Here is a 26,721-nt window from a genome sequence, read left to right on the forward strand (position 1 = left end):
GCAGAAAAGGGAAAACAAAGGGGGAATAGAAACAGTGACAAGGGGAGAAAGAGTGGAAGAAAGGACCGGCTGGACAACAACGCACACAACAGCAAGGAACTCTTCAACATCGTGAAAGAGCTCTCCAACCCCAACGCCGGAAACAACGACATCACCCCATCGCAAGACCTCTGCAACTCCCTCGCCGCCTACTTCCACAACAAGATCGCGGACATACACAACAGCTTCAGCACTCACCCGACGCACGCCACAACCGAACCACCGCCCCCCACCACCACCCTCCGCACCTGGACTCCGATCAGCACCGAAGACACCATCCACATGATGAACTCCATCCACTCCGGATCTCCGACCGACCCCTGCCCCCACCACGTCTTCAACAAGGCCGACGCAGTCATCGCACCCCACCTGCGGGACATCATCAACACCTCCTTCGACACCGCCACCTTCCCGGAGAGCTGGAAGCACGCCGAACTCAGCGCCCTACTAAAGAAACCTACAGCGGACCCCACCGAACTCAAGAATTACCGCCCCATCTCGCTCCTCCCGTTCCCAGCCAAAGTCATCGAGAAGACCGTCAACAAGCAGCTGGCCGCCTTCCTCGAGACAAATGGATCCCTCGACCCCTCACAGTCTGGCTTCCGAGCCAACCACAGCACCGAGACCGCCCTCATCGCTGCCACCGATGACATCCGAGCCCTGATGGACAACGGGGAAACAGCGGCCCTCATCCTCCTAGACCTCTCCGCGGCTTTCGACACTGTCTGCCACCGCACCCTAGTGCAGCGCCTCAGCAACGTCGGAATCCAGGAGAAGGCACTGGAATGGATCATCTCCTTCCTCGACGGAAGAACACAGAGAGTCCGCCTACCACCGTGCAAGTCAGAGGCCACCGGAGTGATCTGCGGCGTCCCTCAAGGATCCTCGCTGAGCCCCACCCTCTTCAACATCTACATGAGCCCCCTCGCAGCCATCGCATGCCAACACAACCTCAACATCATCTCCTACGCCGACGACACCCAACTGATCCTCTCCCTGACCAGCGACCCCACCACCGCCAGAGCCAGCCTTCACGAAGGGATGAAAGACGTAGCCGAGTGGATGACGACCAGCCGCCTGAAACTGAACTCAGACAAGACGGAAGTCCTCATCCTGGGTTCCTCGCCCTCCGCCTGGGACGACTCCTGGTGGCCCCCCGCCCTGGGCAGCGCACCCAAACCGACAGACCACGCACGCAACCTGGGCTTCATCTTGGACTCCTCCCTCACCATGACCAGACAAGTAAACGCCGTCTCCTCGTCATGTTTCAACATCCTGCGCATGCTACGGAAGATCTTCTGGTGGATCCCCACCGAGACAAGGAAGACGGTCACCCAGGCCCTCGTCACCAGCCGACTGGACTACGGCAACGCACTCTACGCCGGAACCACCGCCAAGCTCCAGAAGAGACTCCAGCGGATCCAGAACGTCTCAGCCAGACTCATCCTCGACATCCCACGACACAGCCACATCTCCGGACATCTGAGAGACCTGCATTGGCTCCCCGTCAACAAAAGAATCACCTTCCGCCTCCTCACCCACGCACACAAAGCCCTACACGACCAAGGCCCCAGCTACCTCAACAACCGCATCAACTTCCACGTTCCCAAACGACAGCTCCGTTCAGCCAGCCACGCCCTCGCCGCCGTCCCCCGCATCCGGAGAACGACAGCAGGAGGAAGGTCCTTCTCCTACCTGGCCGCCAAGACCTGGAACTCCCTTCCGACCGACTTGCGCCTGACCCAAGACCACCTCTCCTTCAGGAAGAAGCTCAAGACCTGGCTGTTAGAGCAGTAGCAGCACTCCCCCCCCCTAGCGCCTTGAGACCCTCCGGGTAAGTAGTGCGCTATATAAATGTCATTGATTGATCATTGATTGAAAGAAACAGGGGGCATATTTATCCAATCGCCAAAGCAGGCACACCTGCATCATGGTGCAAGGGTACCTGTGTTGTAAGCAGGATTGTTTTTGTGCAGGAATGGACACTTGCCTGAACAGACAAAATCCTCTGAGACATTTCTTCTTCCTATGTGTACTGCAGAATACAGCACACATAAAAAGAGAAAGAAACAAGGAGAAATAAGTTACGCCTCACCTGGGAAGGCATAGCATGTTGACACATTCTCAGATCTTCCAGTAATGACAAAATTGGTAAAACACCAAAATGTATGGGTGATTGTGTGGCAATACCCACGCTTCACTCTTGGAATGCCTCCCTAGGGCAGAGTAACGCAAGGCAGCAATTTTCACTGTGTTGCGGGTCTCTAGATGTATCAAGCCAGGCAAGGCGATGCAAGGTGGCCTTGCGTGGCTTGATAAATCTAACTTAAGAGTTGTGTTGATATTGTGCCCCGTAGTGTGGCACAAGGATGATGCAATTCTTTTATAGATATGTCCCAGGAAGAGTAGGGGTTTGGAGTCTTTGCATTTGGCAGCACAACATAATCTTTTTATGAATTAAGCACTACAGTTATTTAACATTTCTGATGAGCTCAAAAGTGGGTCAATGAAATACAATATGTGGTAACTCTTGTTAGCTCATATAGCTGAATTATGAGTTTTGTGATAATTATCGGCAGGTCACACCTGACGAAAATTAACAAAGGAGGGAAATGACTGTTACTTACCAGAAGACGCTACTTTGGTGTAATAAGTAAATTCCACATTTTCTCCCCAAAACTCATAATAAGCAACAATTATCTCACCTGATAAATATTGTACACCTCAATATCAGCTTCCATCATATCTGATAGTAGCTAGCTTGTAATTATGAGAGCTGCCATTTCACTATAAAGGTTTACCCAATGAAATTATACCCTTGATTATGCCCAGCTCAAAGTTACTCATTTCATTTGACTCAGGGTGGCTAGATGGCTGAGTCCACACAATGTCAATTTAATTAGGTGATCTGAAGGCTACACACAGCACTTTAAAGTGGACTCTCTCAGCAATCTTAGTGATTATTGATACCCGATTTTAGATTTTTTCGTAATGAAATGATTCACTAATCTACAGAATGCCCCCTGTGCCTGATTTAATGAATTAGTGGGGTATGCCAAAATATATTAGCTGACCCAGCATCCCAAATGGTTACATATCATTGACAAGGAAAATATAGTGATACAAAAATATTGGTAACTAAACCAGCAACTGCCAAAATATTAACTTTGTAACACCATGTGCAAAATACCATGATAACAAGAACAAAATAATTTTCTTTAAAAATTGTTGACAGGGACTGTCTCATGTATGAAGTTCAGTTGCTTTCCCTGACTCTGGGTGCCCAAATGTGAGTATCTGGTAGCCTGTTTTTTTTTATTTTAGCCCCATCCTCATGCTAATCTAGAATGAGCGTCGAAGGCTTAGGTCCATCCTTTGAAACGAGCGTGATCTTGGACCTGGAGTGGTTCACAAAGCGTGCTCTCTTTCATTAAACAGTGGACTACCGTCCCTGTCATGGGTTTAGTATGTAGTCTAGTGGTGGCCAGCTGTGACTAGACCTTTTTATATGTGGATGGAGGCATACTAGCCCACTCGTTTAAAGTTCCACTGCTTCACTCTAATCCAGATTTTAGCACTAACATCCATGTGCATATTTGCACGTATGTCTGTGTGTGACTTGTAGGGTGCAAACATTTAGTGTATGGGAAACTACAGTAATAGAGGCCTGTGGGTTCCAATTTGGAAGTTCTTGGCCCATTTTTGTGTATTAGATGGAGGTGGGTTTGTTTTCCCAGACAGAAATTAGCTTAGGTCATTTTACTGCAGAAGTGGCTGGTGAGTTATCAGGAGCGCTGCCATTTGTTAGGTGGCAGGGATGAAAGGTTGTATTGCAATGTGAGTATGAAGGGTAAGTTAGTAAAGCCTAGACTTTTTGCTCTCTTCCTGATCACTGTTCATGTGACTGTTGATGGCCACGTGCAAAATATTCACACCTCTTTGTGCTTCTGTTGTGGGTGCTCCAACTTGGAGATAACCCTACTTTGAAAAGCATCACTCTACACAAACGCTGAGTCTAGAAGACTGCCTTGAAAGGATGCATGAAATGAGAACTGAATTAAACGAGATCAAAAGAACAGGCACAAAATACACCTCCCCTGTCTGTATTATCCATATAAAAGTAGGAGCTGCTGATCCACTTGTGGTTCCAATTCCAAGCTCTTTGACAAAGGAAGGGGTGCTCCAAAGGGTAACCAATGGACTGCTGTCCTGGTGCCTTCATGAAAGTCTGCTTTCTGGAGGTGAGTTTCATACCCCCCGCATCTAATCTGGAAGGAAGTGATGTCTCCTCATCCTGAAATGTCTGCTTGCATGCCTGAGAAGAAGAGCGAAAGCATGAGCCAACCCTGAAGGAGGTGCTGATTACCAGGGTGAGCTAGAAGAAGCTGACTTCAGAGCTGTGGATTTGCCTGCCAGAGGTGACTCAAGAGGGAGTGATTAGCGTGCTTTTGAATGGGAGCGCCATCTCTTACCTGCAGTGGATTGTGCTATTACAGAATCCTGACGAGTGCCCAAAGCAGACTGCATTGCTTCCAAACCACCAGGATTGTGGCACTCCTGAAGTATGCCCAAGCAGACTGCGCCTCAGTGAACACCAAGATTGCCAGTGCCATGGCACTGTAAAAGTGTGCATGAGCATACTGTGCTGCTGTGATTGTGAGCTTTGTGCCCTAAAGTGAACCAAGCCATTATGTCACCATAGAGAGTGCAGTCAGAGCCACCCTACTGCCTCAGAAGTTATGACTTTGGCCCTGCGACTTCTTACCACACATGACTTACCCTGTGCCTGGAATCTGACCCACGACCATTGAGGAATGTCAGCAGCACCAGAGCCTGCCAATAGCCAGTCCCCTGGTAGCTGCCCTGCAGCTGCTATTTCCTACACCAAAGCCAGAGCATTGTTGCATTCCCAACCAGTGCGAGGCTCTCCTGGAAGAAAGAGGAGAGACCAGACACATGTTGGCCATCAGAGGACTAAACGACTTGCATTGGTGAGCTTGATATTAGGACTAGAAACTATAACACTGATCACAGGACCTCTGAATGTTAGAGGGGAGGCACTACACCTATGCTTGAAATCTGTCATGCTATCCTTAAAGACAGTTGAAAGGGACAGTTAATGGGGTAGGAGAGATGGGGAACATTAAATCCTATGTATAGTGGCCCTGGACCATTAGTTTAGTGTGTGTATATTGTACTGCATAGCATCTCGATTTTTAGTGTATTGAAGTTCTTTTTTTCTAAAAAGATAAGCACTGGTTTAAATAATCTATCACTGTGCTGCTTGATGATTGTTGAGTTCTGAGCATGATGCCCCCCATGCTACCTCCCAGAAAAGCCTGTGACTGCTCACCATTGCTACAACTCAGAGATAAGTGTTGAAGTGATTGTTCATGGCCATAGTTGGAGGGCCCATGACCCATCAGAGTCAATGACCCCAGCTCCTATGACTGTGGCCAGGCTCTCCCTGCTTGACCCACGCCCTCTCCCTCACCCCTCTCCTGAACGAGATTCGACAAAAAATATTGGGCAATCAATGTGAACCACAAAAACATAGAACAAAATATAGGTTTTCAAACAACTCAATGGACACTTGTATTATTTTTTAACAACATTAATGTTATCCACAAATATATTGCCATAACTTGTTTACAAATAGTAATGAAACATAATCGAAAATAAGATCTATATATCAAACAAAATTCGACTGTAGTATGTATAAAGTTAACTACAAAAGCAACTAAAAGCCTATACAATGTAAGTGCACATTTATTTATTTTGATTGAAAGTTAACAAATATATTTAATATAGGCAGTCCTAAGAAACAACAAACATTATATATATTTATATTTTAAACTTTACAAATTTCTTTATTATACTTCTACTGCATATATATCAATTGACAGGCTTCTACATACTTCTGTTAAGAAAGAAAACATTTTCTATCTTTAATTGGACATTTACAGTTTGAAAAACGAAAAAGACAAACAAACTCTGACTATAAAATATATATATTAAAATAATAAACATAAAGCAACATCTGTGCAATATCCAAACATATGCCACTACATCTATCATTTTTCAATGTATTTAATTCACAGATACTGAAATGTTATTTAAATCAGGTAACAAAACATGTCAAAAAGGGGAAGCCTCTGTAACTTGTATGGGTGAAACTAAATCTAAAGACAGTAGTTTAAATTAATACACCCACTGGAAGTGCACTAAATATTAATAAAATATATGCGATGGGAAAGCCACTACAATTAATCAAGCCTTCAGAAATGTAAGCGAGCACAACCATCAGTCAGAGGTAGGACTATCGTACAGGCCTGGACAAGTGCCTTAATCGGTTCTACAGCTCCACTAGAACAATTATATCGAAACGTGCCTCCAGAATATTATAACAACTAGCTGAACAAATGCCATGGTTCCCAAACGTGAAAAGAATCACTTCGAGAAAAAGAAGAGCAGAGAGTTAAGTGAAACAAGCTTCCAAAGTCTTTGCTGATAAAGACATAACACTCACTCTCACTTATATCACAGAAGACTTCATCTTGTATGACAACAATAATAATACGAAAAGAATGCTAATATATTCAGATTATTGACCCAATCCCTCAATTGGCTAATGGACGTGGCTTTTAAATCATGCCCCCAACCCTTTTACAAACTTATGCTTGTCATAGATAATATAACCATAATAATATACTCTACATTTTTAGCTGTTAAAAGACAAAAAAAGTAATTCACCAAAAACAATAAATTCTCTTAGACAAATTAGAATTGATTTTCAACATGTAATGACACATATAGTAAGCAACATGTGGCGTATGATGTTTGACCCGGAAATGGATACAAAATGTATTATATCAGATATGGGAGTGGAATATAACGCGTGGAATAAATTGCACCCAATTATGAAAACTGCCCTAGAAATGGGGCACAACATGCATATTTTGGTACATACAGCACCAGGTTGTGCATGTCCCGTTTTTTAATTGGACATTCTAATCAGGGTAAGCTAGATACACGTTAAAAAATAACCTGTGCTCACCCTCTAGTAGCCTGGCACAGAGCAGTCAGGCTTATCTAAAGAGGCAATGTGTAAAGTATATTTGCAACACAAACACACACACACACACACAAAGTAACAGTATGAATACACCACAAAAAGACTCCACACAGGTTTATAAAAATAGATTATTATACTATAAACAAAACAACAAATATCCAATAGAATAGAATTTGAGAAAAGGAAATTCTAAATCAGTAGTCTGGGCCGTATGGGCTGCGCCAGTAAATATATCCTCAAAATCTGATGTTGCACAAAATGCTCAAACTTGATTTCACCCCACTACTAAGAAGTCAAATTTAAGAGAAAACTGTTTTCTTTTCCAATAACAATGATAATATCAAGGTGCAAAATAACTTTTTTTAAGCAATTTTAATGTCAAGTACAATTATAATCTTGCAATTCGTATTGTTCAAGAAACATATGAATACGGAAGTCTTGAAAGTTCTTGGATTCGGTTATGTTGTTTTATTTTCACAGTCAGATGTAAGAATACATGCATTAGCCCAGCCAACGCGTTTTGTCCGTAAAAGGACTTCATCAGAGTTAGATTAAAGTAGTTTCAATACTAATGTAGCGAACCTCCTAATGGAGTGTATCAATCATGCGCGCTGAGAGTCCCACCTAGCGTGATATTGATCTCAAAGAATAAATACCTTGATTCTCCGGTTGGAATAGGTATTTCCAAATAAATGGAGTAATCCTTCTTGATTATTGTATAACTGCTGGGAATCCCCGTAGCGTAAAGAAGGTATAGTCTCCTGAGTGTAGTGCCTCAGTTCTCTTGCCGGTCGTCTATCTGTGAATGATAGATGAAGCACAAAACCATGTATGGAAACGGGCCAGGCTACCTTGCCAAAAAACTTACCTGGTACCTACCTAACAGGACGTCAGGTCAGGAACCAAACTTCTTCTTACTCCCCTAAGGATTCGTACCGCCAGGAATGATGGTAGATCCTTTTCTCATTTCCCACCTTTTGGAACGAACTCCCATTACAGCTCTGCATGACCACGGATGATACACAGTTCCATTGGATGCTAAAATCCTGGCTCTTTTGATCGTCTTTCTCCTTTTTGTCATTCAGCCTCTTGCCTTCACTGGAGTTCTCCAGCGCTCTGAGACACCCGTGTGATATGTGTGGTCGATTAAACTCTTTGGCTTGACCAGTCGGGTCAATGCGTTGAAGTCGAGCCTCATGGTCAGGACATCGGATCAGCGATTCATCAGCGGCAAACCTCGCATTCAGGTCCCACATTGTCATTGAGCCGCACAGGCTAGTCTCTGGATCAGCACTGAGTCAGTGTCAAAGGTCACTGCATCAGTTCCAATTGGTGCAGTGGTGACGATGCACCAATTTGTAGCAAAACAGTTGCAGAACCCTCTTCTGAGACCCGGAACCTAGAGAGGGCATTTCAGGCAAGGGCAGGACTCACAGAAGGCAGAGTCCAGCAGAATTGTAGGAAGTCTTTTTTGTCCCTGAGACTTCAGAAAACAGGAGGCATACCAGCAAGACCTTGGAGATCACTTTGAGGGAAGCCACAACCCAGCTCTCCTTCAGCAGAGTCAATGACCAACAAACAGAAAAGGAGTCCTTCCAGAAAAGCAGTCCAGTGGAGTCCTTTAAGCAGCACATCAGGCTTTATGAAAGAAGTTAAGTTTAAGATTCAAAAGTGTCTCATTTCAGGGGGGTCAGAGACCCAGTACTTACACCCAAAGTGCCTTTGATTTAGGGGATGAATTCAAAGCAGCTCTCTGAAGTGCACAATGATCCCTTTCAACCCAGTCCTGTCTACCATGCTATCTGTGGGGGTAATCAGTGCGTTATATGTGGACAGGACACTACCTATTGAAGTGTAAGTGTCAGCCACTCCCATTCCTCCCTGCCCAGGAAGACCCATCAGAATGCTGATGAATGCAGATGAGTGCTCAGAATGCTGATGAGCCTCACCTTCTTGTTTTAGTGCCTTTCTAGAGGGAATGTACAAAGTGTAGCTGTCACCCTACCCAGACGTGTATTGGAGGCAGGCTTCCAGGCACAAAGAGCAGTAAGTAGAGTACAATGTCCACTTTGTAATTGTGTGTAGGGGTAGGCCCAATACTGTAGGGATACTGGTTCTGATATAATTGTTTTGGATCCCTTATGTCATAACATAATTGAATTGTTACCTTATGCCTCTTGATGATTCCCATCTGTATTTTCTATTCTCCACATGAGCACGTATCTGCGCACTTTCTCTTTTTCTCCCTTTGACAGTAACAGTGTACAATGCTACATATTATGCCTTTGCATATATGGTTCAATTTGTTTCAATGATTTGAAGGATTTAGGTTAGTCTAGGACCATTTTTGATATATCCAGAATTATCCAAGCAAACAATGCACATGCAAAACATGCTATAAAAACAGTGCCAACTCAAAAATGTATTTTTATGTTGCAATTAAAATCTCACACTAATTTCTGTATTTCTGTTTAATGATCCTTTATAAAATACAAATAATAAACACATAAAATACACTGAACCCTCCAAACCATATCCATGGATTAAAACACATTTACAAATCAAATCAACACCCCATAATCTTTTAACCTAATATTTATATCCAAAATGGTATTTTTTAATTATATTAAATTTACTTAAATAAATACAAAACAATTTATAAACTGAAAAATAAATAAAAAGAATGTAATTAAAAAAACAATTCTAATCAAAGAAAACACTTTCTAACCAATCCCGTAAACAAAATCCACAAGCTTTAAAATTAAATGCATAAAACTATAATAAACTACAAAATTATTTTGAACCCCCAAATTTAATGTACAATACTCAGGCGTGTGTGCCTGTTTTTTGGTGCCCCTGTGTGCCACTGCAGTGTTACAGAAAGGGCTACAGGCGCTTGAGCAGTTCGTCTGTAATACTGATGGATCTGGCACACATACATTGCCGGCGCTATCTTAAGAAGCTGTTCCTGCATTTTTATGGAGGCATGGCCACATGCAAATAAGTGAAACTTTAGATTTGAGCTCATGCCATACTATGGATGTGGACGCAGAGTCAAAGAAGTCATCAGGAGGTGCACAAAGTATGCACCACAAAAAGGTGGCGCGGAGTCAGTGCACCTGTGGACGCCTGCCCTATAAAGGGTGCCAATGGCATCCCATAGACTCGCCAGACATCCCTCTGCAGGTGGGTCAAGTCACTCACCATTCCCGCTTGCAGGGGACCACTGCCCACCATTTGAATTGCAGGTGGATGGAGCCATCTGCACAGTGAACAATGCAGTAGCTGCCTCAAACAGCCCCTCTGTCTTTAATTTAATGCACTGCACCGATGGCAGAGCAAGATCACTGCATATTATCAGTAACGCAGCGAGTGCATTGTCCCGGTTTGCTTCTCGAAGCAAAAATGGACAGTGCATTCTATTTGTAACACCGCCCAAAATATTTACATCACATGATGCAATGGAATTATTAGTGCGCATAGGCCTATCATTTGGCTTGATAGTGCTTCTACTTTACAATTGGTATTTCTGTTGCTTATTTAATTTGAAGAAACAACTGTATCCATCTTCCTCATTAAGATTTTCCCTTTCCCTCTTATTAAGAACGTTGAAATTGATTGTGATGATCTGAAATGGTACTTCTTTCTTTTTTAAGTGCTGCATCCAGTACATAAAAACCTTTTTAACTACTGAATATTTTCTATTGAAAATAGTGTAACTTGGGGGGGCGTGGCTTGGACGGCAGAGTGAATGGCCGCCTAGTCTGTCTTCGCGCCGCACAGGGACCAACTTCGTGGCAAATACAGTGTGAGGCAGAAGCCGAAAACGAGGAACAAAGGTGATCTCACCCAGCGCAACTCCTACCGCACACGATGTGACCGCCTATAAGTGCCCTAGACCGATGATCGGGTCTTTGCCGGGAGACGCGAGGCACGGGCCGCCATCTTGGGTCCGCGGAACGCGTTCGAGGATGAGCGGGTGACGAGCGGGACTTCCAGCCCTCCACAAAGTGCTCTCTCATTGCTAAGGTGAGCGCGCTAGTAAGAGAAAGGCAGCGACATTTACCCCAACGTCTGCAATCAAGGGGATCGCATGAGCGGCCGATTTGCACCAAATCAGACCTGCCTGACCTCAAGATGGCGTCCTGATTGCCCGATAAATTGAACGCGGCAACTTACACATTACAACCGACGCCCTACTATCCAGCATAGCGCTATTGCTAACCACAGGTCATTCATATCCACAGACCTGTCCAACAGATCTACTTTCTGACGTCCTGAGTACCCAAATAAGCCTTCGTTTTCTTAAACCATGCCTGACATCAAGATGGCGACTGCTACAGAAATTATCCCCAGCATTAAGCGCGAAAATGTTTACACATCGCAATAAAGGCACAGAGTTCATGGAAAACTCCCCACAGCACATGAGGCATTGAAGCGAATGTGTGCTAAATTCCACCTGCATGACTCGTGGCGCCTGCAACACCCGGATGGCCGTGACTATACTTTCTATTCCCCCCCACACAACTCTTACTCAAGAATAGACTATCTATTGTTATCCGATTCACATACACACCTCATAGACGAAACTGATATAGCCCCCATATTAGTGTCGGACCATGCAGGTATACATTTGAAATTGGCAGGCTCGCATTCACTTATCCCCCCCAGATGATGGCGTTTCAACGAGGAGATACTGTCAGTGCCCGAAAACAAAAAAACGTAGAACAATGCATACAAGAATACTTCCAGATAAACTCACAGCCAGAAACAGATCCAGCCTTAGTATGGGATGCATTTAAGGCCACATTAATGGGTACGCTGATAGGTATCAGGGCACGTATGAATAAAGAATTAAACTCCGAACTAGACTCTCTAGAGAAAACAATCAAGCATCTAGAAACACAACACTCCCAGGACCTGAACAATAAAACTACCATCGACCGTTTGACTAATATGAAATATAAATACAACGCCATCCTCAGTAAGAGGGCAGGAGTGTGGATTAATAAATTCAAGGCCCTAAGGCTATGTGATGGTAACAAAGCAGGGAAACTCCTTGCTTCCTATCTTAAACACAAAAGGAAGCAATTCCATGTATCATCTATTAGGGACCGATCCAATACCACCAAAACCAAACAGAAAGACATTCTCCACACATTCCAGTCCTTTTACGAGGATCTTTATAAGAACAACAACCAATTAGACATGGAAGACTGTAACAACTATCTAAACTCAATTCAACTCCCACGTTTATCCGACCCTGACAAAGCAAAACTTGGGGCGCCACTAACTATAGCAGAAATTTCTACCGCCGTAAAAACACTGAAGAACAATAAAGCTCCGGGGCCTGACGGCTTCACGGCCAACTTTTATAAGGCCTTTGAGGAACAACTGAACCCACGACTCCTACATTTATTTCAATCCTTTTCATTATCAAGCAGAATCACCCCCACGATGAGTGAAGCGACAATAATAGTGATACCGAAGGATAGGAAGGATCCTTTACTTCCTAAAAATTATAGGCCGATATCCCTCATAAATCTGGACTGCAAGATTTACGCGAAGGTTCTAGCATACAGACTAAACGCCATTCTACCCTCCTTAATAAATAACTCACAAGTGGGGTTCCTAAAACACCGCCTTTCTAACGACAACACAAGACTCCTATGTCATGTCCTGGACAAGTCGAAAATCTCGAACGCCCCCGCAGTAGCAATCACCCTTGACGCGGAAAAGGCGTTTGATAGGGTGTCGTGGCCCTTTCTCCGTCAATGCATGCACATATTCAACATGGGTGACAGTTTTATTGATATGGTCATGTCATTATATGCTTCCCCTTCGGCTAGAATTTCCATTAACAGCTCGCTATCAGAACCATTCCTTCTTGAACAAGGAACTAGACAGGGCTGCCCTTTATCTCCCGCTCTATTCCTTCTGGCGATGGAACCTCTCCTCTGCGACATACAGCAGAATGTAGATATTAGTGGCATCACCTTCGGTGAAAAAAGTATTAAAATTGCTGCTTACGCAGACGATATCCTGATAGTCACTGAGGATCCTGATACCTCTATAGCCGCACTGATGAACTCTATAGACTCCTACTCTAAGCATTCAGGCTACAAACTGAATCGAGATAAATCAGAAGTGAAACCCCTCAACATCTTCACTAATAAGGAATCTTTAGGCACATCAGGATTAGTCTGGCAAAGCAATCACATCAAATATCTAGGTATAGAATTTGGAAGCTCCATCATAGAGACCTTACAACACAATGAAAAACTCACACTAGAAAAAATAAAAACACACCTAGACGGATGGTCACCCCGTTTCATTACTTGGTGGGGCAGGCTAGAGACCATCAAGATGATGATTACACCGCTAGTAAATTACCTAATTGCCATGCTCCCCTTGTTGCTGTCCCAAGATTTTCATAACAGATTAGATAAAATGATTAACAACTTATTCTGGAGAGGGACAAAAGCACGCATCAGCCTACAAAAACTGAGATTGGATAAATCCATTGGTGGAGTCAATCTCCCAGACTTCAAGAGGTATCAAATAGCCTTTTTAGCGAAACAAGGATCCTATTGGCTGTCCCCACCAGTGGACTATCCACCGGTGTGGCTAGACATCAAAAAGACGCTCCTGGACGGCATTCCTCCCATCTCGATCCTATCAATGAAAGCAAATCAGCTCCCAGGTTATAAGCCCATATTTACCAACACCAAGATAGCTTTGCTAAAAATAGATAAACTACTAGACTCCTCAATAAGGAAATCTAGGTGGGAAGTGATTTGGAAAAATCCCTCAATCACTTACAAAGGTAAACCACTATTCAACCCAACTTGGATCAAGAAGGGAATTTTTTCCCCCACCAATTCTACAATAATGGCTACCCTCTGTCCTTTACAAAGTTCCAATCGTCTTTTGGGTTAGATAGTTCCGACTTTTACATATTCCTTAACATCAAAACAGCCCTTACTAAGGCTGGATTGACATCCAAACAACCGGCTCTTCCTTCCCTCCTCTCCTCCCTAAACAAAATAGGTCACCAGGTCTCGAGGCTGTACAAATTGCTGAGCCCGCAATCATCCACATTAAATACCAAAACATCACAGTTCTGGTCGTCAATCGCCTCCTTCTCCATATCAGAGCTGGAGTGGTCCACGGCGTGGAGATCGTGCACGAGCCATAAAATAAGCCCTACCTTATCACAAGCCAAGTTCTGGCTCATGCATAAAGTCTTCTGGACGCCAGCTCGCCTATACGCACACAAACTCAGCCCTGATGCATTTTGCTGGAACTGCAAGAGGGCGGAGGGAGATCTGGACCACCTTATCCTCCAATGTGACTGCGTCTCAACGTTTTGGGATAGGGTATTTGACTTCATCCACAAAGTATTTAATATCTCACCTGCCAAAGAACTTCCCTACCTGGTTTTTGGTTTTACAAAAGAAACACAAATCCTGGAAACAGACAGGGCCCTCCTAGACCTCCTACTCACGGCGGCTGTAAAAGTCGTTCTAAACACTGGAAAGATACAAAAAAGGCAAGCTATGCCTGTTGGCTAAACTGGGTGATTAACCTACGAGGTGCAGATAACATTTCTCTACAAAACACACCACACCGTCCCTCACAAAGGAAACTTTGGAACTCACTGGATATCTACTTCAAAACCCATAAACCCCCGTGATCACCCACAGCCTGAACTGCTATGCCGTATCGTGGTGCTCCATATATATCATCTAACATAATACATATCGCATCTCTCATCTTACCTCTTACCTCTTACCTCTATCCTTTGCTCTCTCTTTCTACTCTTTTCTTCTTCCTCCTACCCACTTGATCCTCTCCACTTCCTTGTGATATCTATTCTCTCATGAGCCCAGCCTAGAAAGGCTTCATGGCTGATTACCACATTACCTTCGTGACTGTCCTGAACAACATGTATACCATCATGGGACTTAATGCCTTTCCCTGCTAAATTCACGTATTATCCTCTTTTGATTGATGTATAAGCACATGTATTGGATTTATGTACATTGCAACTTCTGTTTTCTTTTTCTTATGCTACGTAACCCTGAAATTTCCAATAAAAACTTTTGAGATAGAAAATAGTGTAACTTCACACAATGCACCATTGTGCATTTGTGCATAATCTCCTCTTTTGCTCGTGAGAATATACTTTTTTATCTTCTGCTTTTATTTATCAAAAAATAATCATAAAGTACATTTTCTATGTCAGTTCGAGTTTTTTACTCTCTAATAATAGGTCGTATTTCAAGGTATGTCTCTGATGCCACATCCCTCATTCCAATTCCACCTCACAGCACACACTGGCATGGTAGGCTCATAATTTAGGAAATACAGGCACGTAGATGCGTCACAACAATCACTGGAAAACAATTCCTTCCATTTTGTCTCTCAACAGTTGTTCTTTCTAGCAAGGTAGAAATAAACGCTACACAGTTTAACTTTATTTCACAAATATGCAGGTATCAATTTAGGTTAAATTCAGTGGCAAGTTAGTACTCTTGGTACACGTTCTATCAGTATGGAGTATTTTACTAGATAATTGAAGAAACATGCTGTACCAGTAGAGGGTCGGTAACTTCTTTCCTTTCCCCTAGAAACTGAGGGTGCATCCTCCTCCAAGCTTTTGTTAGTTATGATTGGCTAATGAGCTCTGTTTTCGGGATCCTGTGTACCCTTCAATTGAAAAAATGAATCCCGTGTTGAGCATCACCTTACCTTGTTTTACGACCAGTTCCTATTACTACTTCCTTTCCATGCATATCTTAGCAATAACACTGTCAGTGTTATGTAATTGCATCATGTGCCCTCTGCAACAATGTCCCCTTTCGATCGCAATATCTGTATATTCAAAGCAGACCCTATCTTTCCCCTTAGCCTATAAAAGGTCAAGAGTGTTCTCATTCCTACCTGCCAGAGGGGGCGTTTGTCGGAAGAGTTGTCCCATAGAATAGTCTCACAAGGGAAGCATCAAGTGTGGAAGTTCAGCCTTCTTGGATTCTAACATGGATTGTTCAACATGTCACCTAGCAATTCTAGCTTACAATTGTTGTCCATGACACAGGGCATTTGGACAAGACCTGTGAGGTGTTATGGTTTGCTTGGTGTTGATCTGTTGTTCCTGAATATACCTGGCAAAACGATACTACAACTCTGGAGCTGTCACTGCAGTGTGGATAAGGGGAGCACGGTGGAATAAACTGCAAAGAACCGGCTTTTAGAGGGGGAGACTTTTACTGGCAGCACCAACCCCTATTACTACAACTACATGGATGATTGAGAGGATTTAACTGTAAATTTGCATTGAATATCGTGGTGCAGCACAATGTTGATGTTTTATTTACTTATTTAGATATACAATGTCATTTTTCATGTTTCATGAATGCCATTACCTTTTAATATTCTTACCTACCTGTGACACCCCATACACTATATACTCTCCCGTAGCATCCTAAACATGTGACATACACCCTCAGTGAATGGTGGTGCATCAGGCACACATGGAGGTAGTGAGAGCTCACACATCTTGTCGGTGTCTGAAGATGTCAGTCATCCATGAGATTTTGGAATGGGATAGAGAGCATCTAGACAAATTCTGCATATTGCTTCACAGCGCAGACATGGTGTACCTGCACATGTCTCTACATAACAAAGCATGTTATTAAGAAGAGGCGGCCATCATAAGAACCACATTAGTAATTAAAGCTCAAGCCAGAGTGACAATGGGCACAGTTAATGTTCTGGGTGGCACGATGGGGACAGACAATTTGGGGAAACAGATTGAAGTATTCGTTAGTGCTAGTATTACAGGAGGCAAGTTGCAGCATTTCAGCATCTGGATTCAATTTTAATGACATTTAGAATACTGTCATTGGAAGAAGATTACTACACAGTGGTTTGTTAGTTTGACTTTTTCATTTGTGTTATTTATTTTTGCTTGTTTTTGTTCATTGTGTATAGCGACATAGCGGTGCCAGAAAGGATACACCCACCAGAGATTTTATTGGATGCAGAGGAACCTGCCTTGCCTTAGATTAGGTGGAAGAAACTTTTTGACACCAACTTAGGTTTTTCAGGGTGGCAGAGCTTTGACGCCCATGGGCATAGTGCGCTTTATAATTATAGATCAAAAATACATCCATCCATACATGTTTTTTACAATTGAGATTGGAAGGCCTATTGCTTACAATATACTTAAGGTATGTCTGTCTGCCTTCAGCCTCTTGCAGTCATGGGTTTTAGACCTTGGTAATCATGTCTTAGCTCAAGTGATTAGAGTATTCATCTCTCACTTTAAAATGCTATTGTTTGGGTGTATCCTTCCGTTCCCCCTCGAGTACTTGCGTTAAGCTGCCTGAGGGACTACTTTAAAACTACAGCCCTTTCCTGCTGGCTCTCTACAATGTGTCTCAGTCTGCTGCATGTGTTCACGCATTAAAACGGATCTATTGGATTGACTAATGTTTGTTTCCAAGTCTCCCTCCTCTCTGTTAATAAATGTTGGCATGTATGCCAATCACACCGTTCAGTTTACATAAAACAATTGTGTTAATTCAGCCGCTTGAGAATGATATTTATTTGTGCAAGAGCGCGTGCTCGGGCAGCTAGGAGGCTAAAGGGCCTGCTTTGTATGACACGGTTTTTTTTCGCATTCTTTTGCTAAATGTGGCGACACACACACTAACGGCGACGGCGCGTTGTCTGGCTCGGTCCATAAATCAGTCTCAAACAATGATGTTCCGCAGGGCTGTCCAATGGATTTGTAGGCCTCTGAAGTGCATGTTTTAAGAGTTAAAGAACACAACGCGCCTTGTAGTTGAATACCTCGAAGGCAAATGAGTCCTCGTGAATCCATCTGTTGACGGCGAGATCCAGACGCTTGGATCTGACGTGCATTTTTTGTCCTTTGTTTGTGCCTGTGGCAAAACACTTTTATTGAATTAATTAGAGAGGATAAGTATAGTATGCTTTCGTCAATTACATAGAGGCGGAGGACATTTTGTTCGCCAAATAAAGTAGGCAATGGAAACTCACTCAAATGTAATCTCAGTCTGTCGGTTCTGTCTTGATGCCCTTTGCTAAGCAGTTCGAAGGGGGAATAAGCTATGTATTGCAACCCTCCCTTTTCATGCTTATAACAAGGTTTAAAATGGTCCAAGAAAATGTATTTCTTCATTCAAAGCTATACAATTAATAAAACCGTTTGGGATTTCGTTCCTTGATTTACCAAATTGAGAAAAGCCCATTCTAATATTCAAATCCCTTCCTAAATAAAAAATGCTAATTTGTGTTACCTGTTACTTTTATGGGATGTGTATACTCATGTACTCAGTAGCAAGTGTACTCAATGTGTATTACATTTTTATGCCTGAATACATAGTTTATTTAATTGAATTGTAACGTTCTCTGACACCCTTGGGCCTAATCCGCCTGTGTAAAATGTCAAATAAATGCCGTTTAAAAAAGTCTGCTTAGAATCTGTCATGTTTCTAAGGTTATTGAGTAGCAGGGCAGAAAAAAATAATTTGTTAAAACAGGCTCAGTGAACTGAAAGCTTGCCGCTGACAAATTGGTAGCACAGATTTACAAAAGTCGAGAAGCTCAATGGTGCATAATAAATTTGCAGTGCTGCCTTGCAGGATTAATGACAAAAATTGCAGAGGGCCATATATACAGATCAAGGTGCCAAAGATGCCATTGACCACATTCATGTAAAATATATTATTTTAGAGCGATAAATAACATGTTGCAATAGTACATAAGCGAAACTGTCACAATTTGTCTGATATCAGCAGTGAGTTATATCTGCAGTACAAATTAAAGTCAATTGATACCATAAATTGGGTAACAATGCGTAGTTCAATATGAAACACAATATATAAGAAAAATCAATTATTTTATTTTGCAGGATTATTTAACTCAGTACTGCAAATTGAAGCGATTCTTGGCACTTAGAGGTTAATTCTTCTCAAAGGGTTTAACATGAGTTTAATCTTGTGGATGTCACGATTATTGGGTTTTGTGCATTTCATGATATATTTTTATTTTTCATTGTAGCGCTTTTTGCATAATTTTTGCATGCAGACTGGTTTGAGTAGAAAATGTCACACAAGCAATTGCCAAATAGACAGGGAGAAGTATATGTTTTTGCATCCGAGGGAGCCCCTCCAGTGCAATTTCATGCAGACAGCGGCTGAACCGTAATTCACAGAGCACATCTAATATTTGAAGATATTATGCTTATTATGCATTAAAAAAGAAGTTCCCTCACCCTTAATAGGTATAGGTTCATGCATTTATTATCAAAAATATGATTCTTGACTTAATTTAGGTATCATCTCCCTTACTGTTATATTACACGTAGACGAAGAGTTTGCCAATTGCATGGCCTTCTGATGATGAGGGCCCAGTCAGAAATGTTTGTCTGTAATCTGTTCTTTTGATCACTTAGTGGGATGTAATCAGGACGTTATAGAGAACTAGCAGCCCGTCCCGACGTTGTCCGGGTATGAATTGCTGCTGGCCAGTAGTATTTTGTTTTTTAGGATTTCGTTTTGATAGCATTTCTTATCTGTGACAGGCCTGTGAAACGCTCCGATTCACAGTACACTGCTGATGCACTTAAGAGTGCGCGTTCAGTAGTGTGTGAATTCGAGTTTCCCTACTTTATTTTTCCTTGCAATATTATTTAGCGCGAAATCGACAACATGGCATGAGCACAATTTACATTACAGAAGAACACATTCATTTGTGGTAGGCACGGGGAGACAAAGCGATTTGCCTGGAATCCCAGGATGTTGAGCTGATGCCGGGATTCGAACGTAGCTCCCCAGCTCTAAAGTTCGCAATTCTAGAACATGTGGTGGGAGGTGTGTCTAAAAGTGTATGTCGGTGCTGGCCATCAATGAGAGAGACCTGTGCATTTTTCAAATGGGTGGTGAAAAAATATGAGTATGTTGCTGGAGATGTGGGCCGCATTGCCACCAATGTACTTATCGGGGGAGGGTAAACACCCATTATTCAGCAACTTTCTTTCCGCATACCATCACTCCGCATACTTTCATTAGGAAAGTACCATGGGCCTCATTTATGAGGATGTGCGTCACTTTTACGCCGCCGGTGCGTCACTTTTTGTGACGCACCAGTGGCGTAAAAAATGCGCCTTGTTGCGCCATATTTACAAAGTGACGCATCTAGGTAGATGCGTCACTTTGTAAACCCCTGCGCCTCATTATACCGGCACCAGGTATAATGTATGCAAGGGGGGCGTATTGACGCAAGAAAGGGTCATGGAAGTGACGCCAGGAAATCTATGAGATTTCACTGCACCACTTCTAGGACTCAAATGCGTCAAAATCTTAAGCCTGCCTCACAGCAGGCGTAAGTCTGACGCAGGCCCTTTCACATGGGGCTTGCCCCATGTGAAAGGACACATTGCTGGAGTTGCATCACTTTTGTGACACATTACAGCAATGCGTCACTTTTGCGCCTACAGATACGTCAGAAATACTGACGTATCTGTAACTCCTTGCGACATGATGCATCATATGGTAAATATGACGCATCATTGGAGTCGCAAGGAGGGCGCAATGAAAAGTGACGCATCGCTGTTTTCACGCAGCAATGCGTCACTTTTCATAAATGAGGCCCCATGACTCCGCAATCCCATTATAACGCATGGCATTACATTTTATATGCTTTTACCACGCATACATTTACAACGAAATTCGTTGTAAATGCATGAATGGTAAAAGCATGTTTTTTTTAATGTTTGGATAAGGTAAGTATGGGTATAGGGGTATATGTTTTGGGGTACTGAGGTATATGTTTTGGGGTGTTTGGGTATTTTAAGGGTTCAGATATAGTTTTGGGTTATGGGGTACAGGGGTAGTTTTAAGGTTTAGGGATAGGTATGGGTTTTGGGGTACAGGGGTATTTTTGGGTTCAGGGCTAGGTTTGGGTTTTGGGGTGTAGGGGTATTTTTAGGGTTCAGGGGTAGGTTTGGGTTTGGGGTACAGGGGTATTTTAAGGGTTCAGGGCTAGGTTTGGGTTTTGGGGTACAGGGGTATTTTTGGGGGTTCAGGGCTAGGTTTGGGTTTTGGGGTACAGGGGTATTTTAGGGTTCAGGGGTAGGTTTGGGGGTACAGGGTTATTTTTTGGGTTCAGGGCTAGGTTTGGGTTTTGGGGTACAGGGGTATTTTTAGGGTTCAGGGGTAGGTTTGGGTTTTGGGGTACAGGGGTATTTTAAGGGTTCAGGGCTAGGTTTGGGTTTTCGGGTACAGGGGTATTTTAGGGTTCAAGGGTGGTTTGGGGGTACAGTGGTATTTTTAGGGTGCAGGGCTAGGGTTGTGTTTTGGGGTACAGGGGTATTTTTAGGGTTCAGGGGTAGGTTTGGGTTTTGAGGTACAGGGGTATTTATAGGGTTCAGGGCTAGGTTTGGGTTCTGGAGTACAGGGGTATTTTTAGGGTTTAGGGATAGGTTTGGGTTTTGGGGTACAGGGTATATTTATAGGGTTAAGATGGGTTAGTGTTTAAGGGTGTTGGGGTATTTTAAGGAGTAAGGGTGGGTTATGATAATGGGGTGCAGGGGTATTTAAAGGGAGCAGGGTGGGATTAGCACACGATATGAGAAGGCATGAAGGGCGGACCACACGCCCCCAGCTTTTGTCACGCCCACAGCACAACGCAGACACGCCCACAAGGGACTACTTTGCTGGCACGGTTCTTTTACCTTATAAATGTATATGGGGGGCGTCTGCATAGCCTATGTCCTTCTGCTGCAACTGTCCTTTCCAACGCTGTATTGGGTGTTGTGATTGGTGCTGTGGTTCCAGAGATTACCCGCCTCAAAGGTTTGTGCTCTCTCTTTATTATATTAGTATAGATTGAGGGCACAAGTTGAGTGGTTCCAAGTTGAAGCTGTCAAGGGGAAGAGTGTACAGCCAGGGTGGAACAGGATGTTAGAAGGTGGGGGTGGCAATTGCAGAATTCTTATGGTGTAACTATCTTAGTCATAGACCAGCACAGTAGTACTAAGGCTCTTGGTGAACCGCTACAGGTTGCCATATTCGGTCAATAGTAATAACCTGGCATTCACAGATTTCATGTTGGCTAGAGGATCAGCAACGTGAAAAAATGTTGATTGGGGTGGAATTGAGTTTTGTAACTCAGTGTTTTTGCCAGTTCTGATCTAATTTAAATGCTTACCATAGAGATTGTACAACACGGTGCCACACACAATAGTACTGAGGACACTTAGAGCACACATGGAGGAAAAAGAAACATCAAAAAATTTAATAAAATGCAGAGGCAAAAAAGATCACTTGCATGATATAACCAGTGAAGAAAAAAAAAGGTAGATGAGGTTAGCAGATCCCTGCAATACCAGCAGAGTGATGACTCTTTGACTCCACTGCGAAAGTGTACCTTGCTTTAACAGAGGACCATTTCAAATACTATCTGACTGAACTAAAGCAAGCAAAACGTTCTCAGATTACTTAAGTGAACTCATTTAAGCAAGGACATACCTGACTTGAAAACAGATATGCTCTCTATTTTGCTTTGAGTTGATAGAGAACCTACTGACAGTGAGCAGCAATAGACCAATGTAGCAAACAATGGTGGTCCACTTGGAAACGCAAACAAGAGTTGTACTCGATAAGTTTAAAGACCTAGAGAATAGGTCTTGCAGAGGCAACTTCAGAATGTGAAACCTTAAGGCTGAGACTGAAGGAGCAGATCCTCAGAACAATCTTGAAGGAAGGATCTGAGTTTCAAATCACCATTATAAGAGAATACATGGCAGACACTCAAGGTACACAAACAAGAGGCCTTGAATGGGCAATGGAACTATAAAGAGTTATGGATAAGTTCACTGTCACAGGACATAGAGGAATAACATTGAGTGGATCTGTGGGATGACATCCCCTAATACCTATGAAAACATGCCACATGGAAAATCATCAAAGTTATGTGACATTGGCATCTAACCCCACAACAATTGCATATCATTTTACCATCTGGATAAGATACATGTTGAAGGTGCTCTGTAGACCTGGGTTCTTTTATGCACACTGGTGGGAGTGCTCCCAAATGCAGACATAGTGAAAAGATATTCTCAATTATATCAAAGCTGTTCTGTGTTTCACAATTCCAGATGACCTGGGCTTAACTTTATTGCTTCTGAGACATCCTCAACTGAAGAGCCTCAACTGAAGAAACTGAGCAATGTTGTTACAAATGTTAGGTGTACCAAAAATGTTGATTGCATTGTACTTCGAGGCAAAGATTGCACCAGATATTGCACTATGGTTCCAGAACCTGTAGTGATTCATTGCGATTAAAAAGCTGATACATGACAGAGTAGGCACAGAGTTTTGTAAGATGTGGAAACCGTCACTGGCCTATTGTAAAATTGGAGCTGTTCTGCTTATGTTATTTTCCTTTATAACCATTGCATCTTCTTGACTGAACGGCTAGGGGACAGGAGCCATTTCATGAAATCCAGGTCTTCCGCATTCAGAGGTAATGGTGACTATTTCCTGAAAGCACAATGTCATCACACACTGGAATATGTGGTACAGAAGTGTCCTCCAGAAGCTTCTTCCTTCTCGGGAGGAAAAAGCCAATGCGTCAGAAGCCTCCTTGATGGACGATGACTTCACAGGAATGAAGAAAACAAGGAATCAGCAGCCCAAAAATGAAATTCTTCAGGATGGAAGTGTCAGGATCAGCAGTGGAGTGAGTGAAAAAGCAACAGAAGGAACACAGCTTTTTGTGATGCACCCTCCAACCATACTAAAGCCAGTATAAAGCAAAACAATGGGAAAATTAAATTACATCAAACATCACATCACTGGAAACCATAAAAGATTGTGAAAATCAGGAAGAAATAAATGAAGAAACAGCCATTAGGGAAAAGAAAAAAATATGAAAAAGACAAGCAGAATTGGATTAGTGTAGAGTAGTTTTAAAAGGCAGCTCTGAAACTTTCAGACATGTGATTGCCATTTTGGAGCTGGGGGGGAGAGAAACAACCAGGGGACCATAAGCACAAGAGGAGGCAGCTCCATGTGAGCGAGACACACAGTCCACAGCTGTGGGATTCTTGCCACATTTTATGATGGCTAGGAACCACAAAAACACTTAAGGTACAGCAGATCTCAGGTGACCAGAGGGTTGAGACACAGAGGCCACAACAGTAGTAAATGTAGTAAAACGCTATGAAGGAAAACATGTTCTGTACGAACAAATAATGTTTTTATCTTGGAAGTACAGTAACACAATTGCATGAGCGTTGCCCGTTCTAGCCCGTACATTAAAATAGTTTGTGTAAAACATGCATGTGTTCAGCAAAAAACAAGGCTGCATGTGCACGGTCCATGTAGTAAAAGATGTGCCTCCTTTATTCTGTGTATCCCATTTATGTTTTTCAAATGGTCGTTGGTTTCAGTTTCATTTTGTACACATAGATGAACATCCATTAAGAAATGGCTTTACAGAACAGTATTTAACATTTTATTTGTATAATGTAAGTAACATGCAAGGAAATACTGTAAGATTCAGATATCAAAATTTAGAAAGAGAAGTAAAGTATTTGGGATATTTCTGTATAGTGAATGCCTCTTGAAATGACTGCTATTTGGCAACCCAAGACCCACTTTCTCTTTTTAGTTAGAGAACAACTTTTCGGCCCATATTTATTATTAAACCCATAAAGTCAAATACACAACATATATGGACACTCATATACAAAACTGTACAAAACGTTTGAACCCAATTACACAGTCAGCTAAAAATGTAATTACCTACCACCCAATTCCTGCATTTGCACCAAAATATTTTTGTGAATTTATGGTTTGACTCCTTTCCTTTTACCCCAGGCACCCCGCTAATGGGAGGTCCTCTCTGTCGCAAAACCAGACTCTATTCACTTTGCTAGAAACAAATCCCCCCAGAGCAACTTCCGTTGAGTTACCCCCAGCACCTGCTTGACAGATAGGCTGAGCAACCGGGCCATAACTCTGGCCCCTTGTACAGACCTTCTCTTCCACCACCCTAAAGTTAGCAAGCACCAGGAATGAAAGGCCGGTAAGGGCAGCAGAACAAACGGACCCAATCCCCTAAATAAACTGTTTAAGATGCTCCAAACTTCCAATTGACCCTGTTGATGCCCATAGGACTTTGATTTTCTAAATGCCTTGGTTATTCTTAGAAGCCAAGTTGACCAGAAATGTGCTCTCCAACCATTAGCATACTGAGCCACGGGCTAGCAGGGTTCATCTACCATCTGGACTCCCACTAGCTGAAAAATAAATTGAAAAGAGAATGAAAACAGCCTATTCACAAACATTTATTTACCTGCAGGGGAAGATGCACCCCATCACGGTTGAAAAATCTTGCCCCCTAAGGAGCCTATGGGGTGTGCACCTCAATAGAGTTGTCTTCCGAAGCCTGAGCATTTTTCTGTTCAGGGCTTTGCGGATTTGTTAAGGGCTGGGACAGAGAAACCGCCATGCCACACCTGCCTTGGGACTGACTATGTTGGACCATGCTATAACTGCTTCTGGAAAACACATAGACACCAAAGACATTTCAGCAATTATACATTTTGGCGGGGCCTTTGACAATGCTCAGCCAGATAATTTCCTCCCAATTGGAGAGTAAATAGATTCAGAGTTAGATGCCCCCAAGTTAAAAACTTTTGGATGAAAAAAACGAATAAAGGGGGGATTATGGGAAGAAAAGGCACATGTTTACCAGTTGCCATGGTTATATCTTATGCGAATATATCCATTGAAACCATCTGATTTCCACCTCCTAATCTCTTGTACCGGTTTTAAATCAAACTCAGAACTTACTACTGAAGTGTCTGTGTCTATGCTAAAGGAATGTAAGCTAAAATGACCCAGGTTGATCCAAACTGTTCCAAGCTCAACCTCAGTATCTTTGATAATGGTACCCTGGAAACAAAAACTCTATGAGTATGGAGGAATAAAGCCCATGCCACCCACACAACCTAATCATCACATGCAACCTCACAACTTTCATTGAGCAACATTGGATCCCAGGGGCACCATCACAAATTATTTGTCGATCCTGCCCTATTTCATTGGTCTTAGCACAAGTAAATAGTTACGGTCTCACCGGTCAGCTAATATCTTTGAACAGCAATCCCACATTAATGTTGTATTTTGACATGTCAACCAGCTTGTTTACCCTAAAAGCCCCATAAATGGCCAAGCAGAAAGAAGTCTTCAAGAGAAGGACCTCAAACTCTGACGAGCACACCCTCTGGCTTCCTGCAATGATCATCCCTAGTTTGCCAATGTGAAAGTGTCAACTTGTACGTCAAGCATTTCCCAACCTTTATTGGCTCTCATAATGAAAATTAAACTGGCAAGATACTGGGCCCCATTCAGTTGTTTTTTTTTTGCAAAGGACAGCGCAGACTGGTGCCTCCTTGCATAGGATGCTGATCGACCCTCCCACTTCAGGAGATAGAAGAAATCATCCCAAGACTTTTTAAATAAACAACTCCCTCTTGCCTGACCCCTGCATAAAACCCCACG

This window comes from Lissotriton helveticus, chromosome 7 (genome assembly GCF_964261635.1).
Source record: "Lissotriton helveticus chromosome 7, aLisHel1.1, whole genome shotgun sequence".
Lineage (NCBI taxonomy): Eukaryota > Metazoa > Chordata > Amphibia > Caudata > Salamandridae > Lissotriton > Lissotriton helveticus.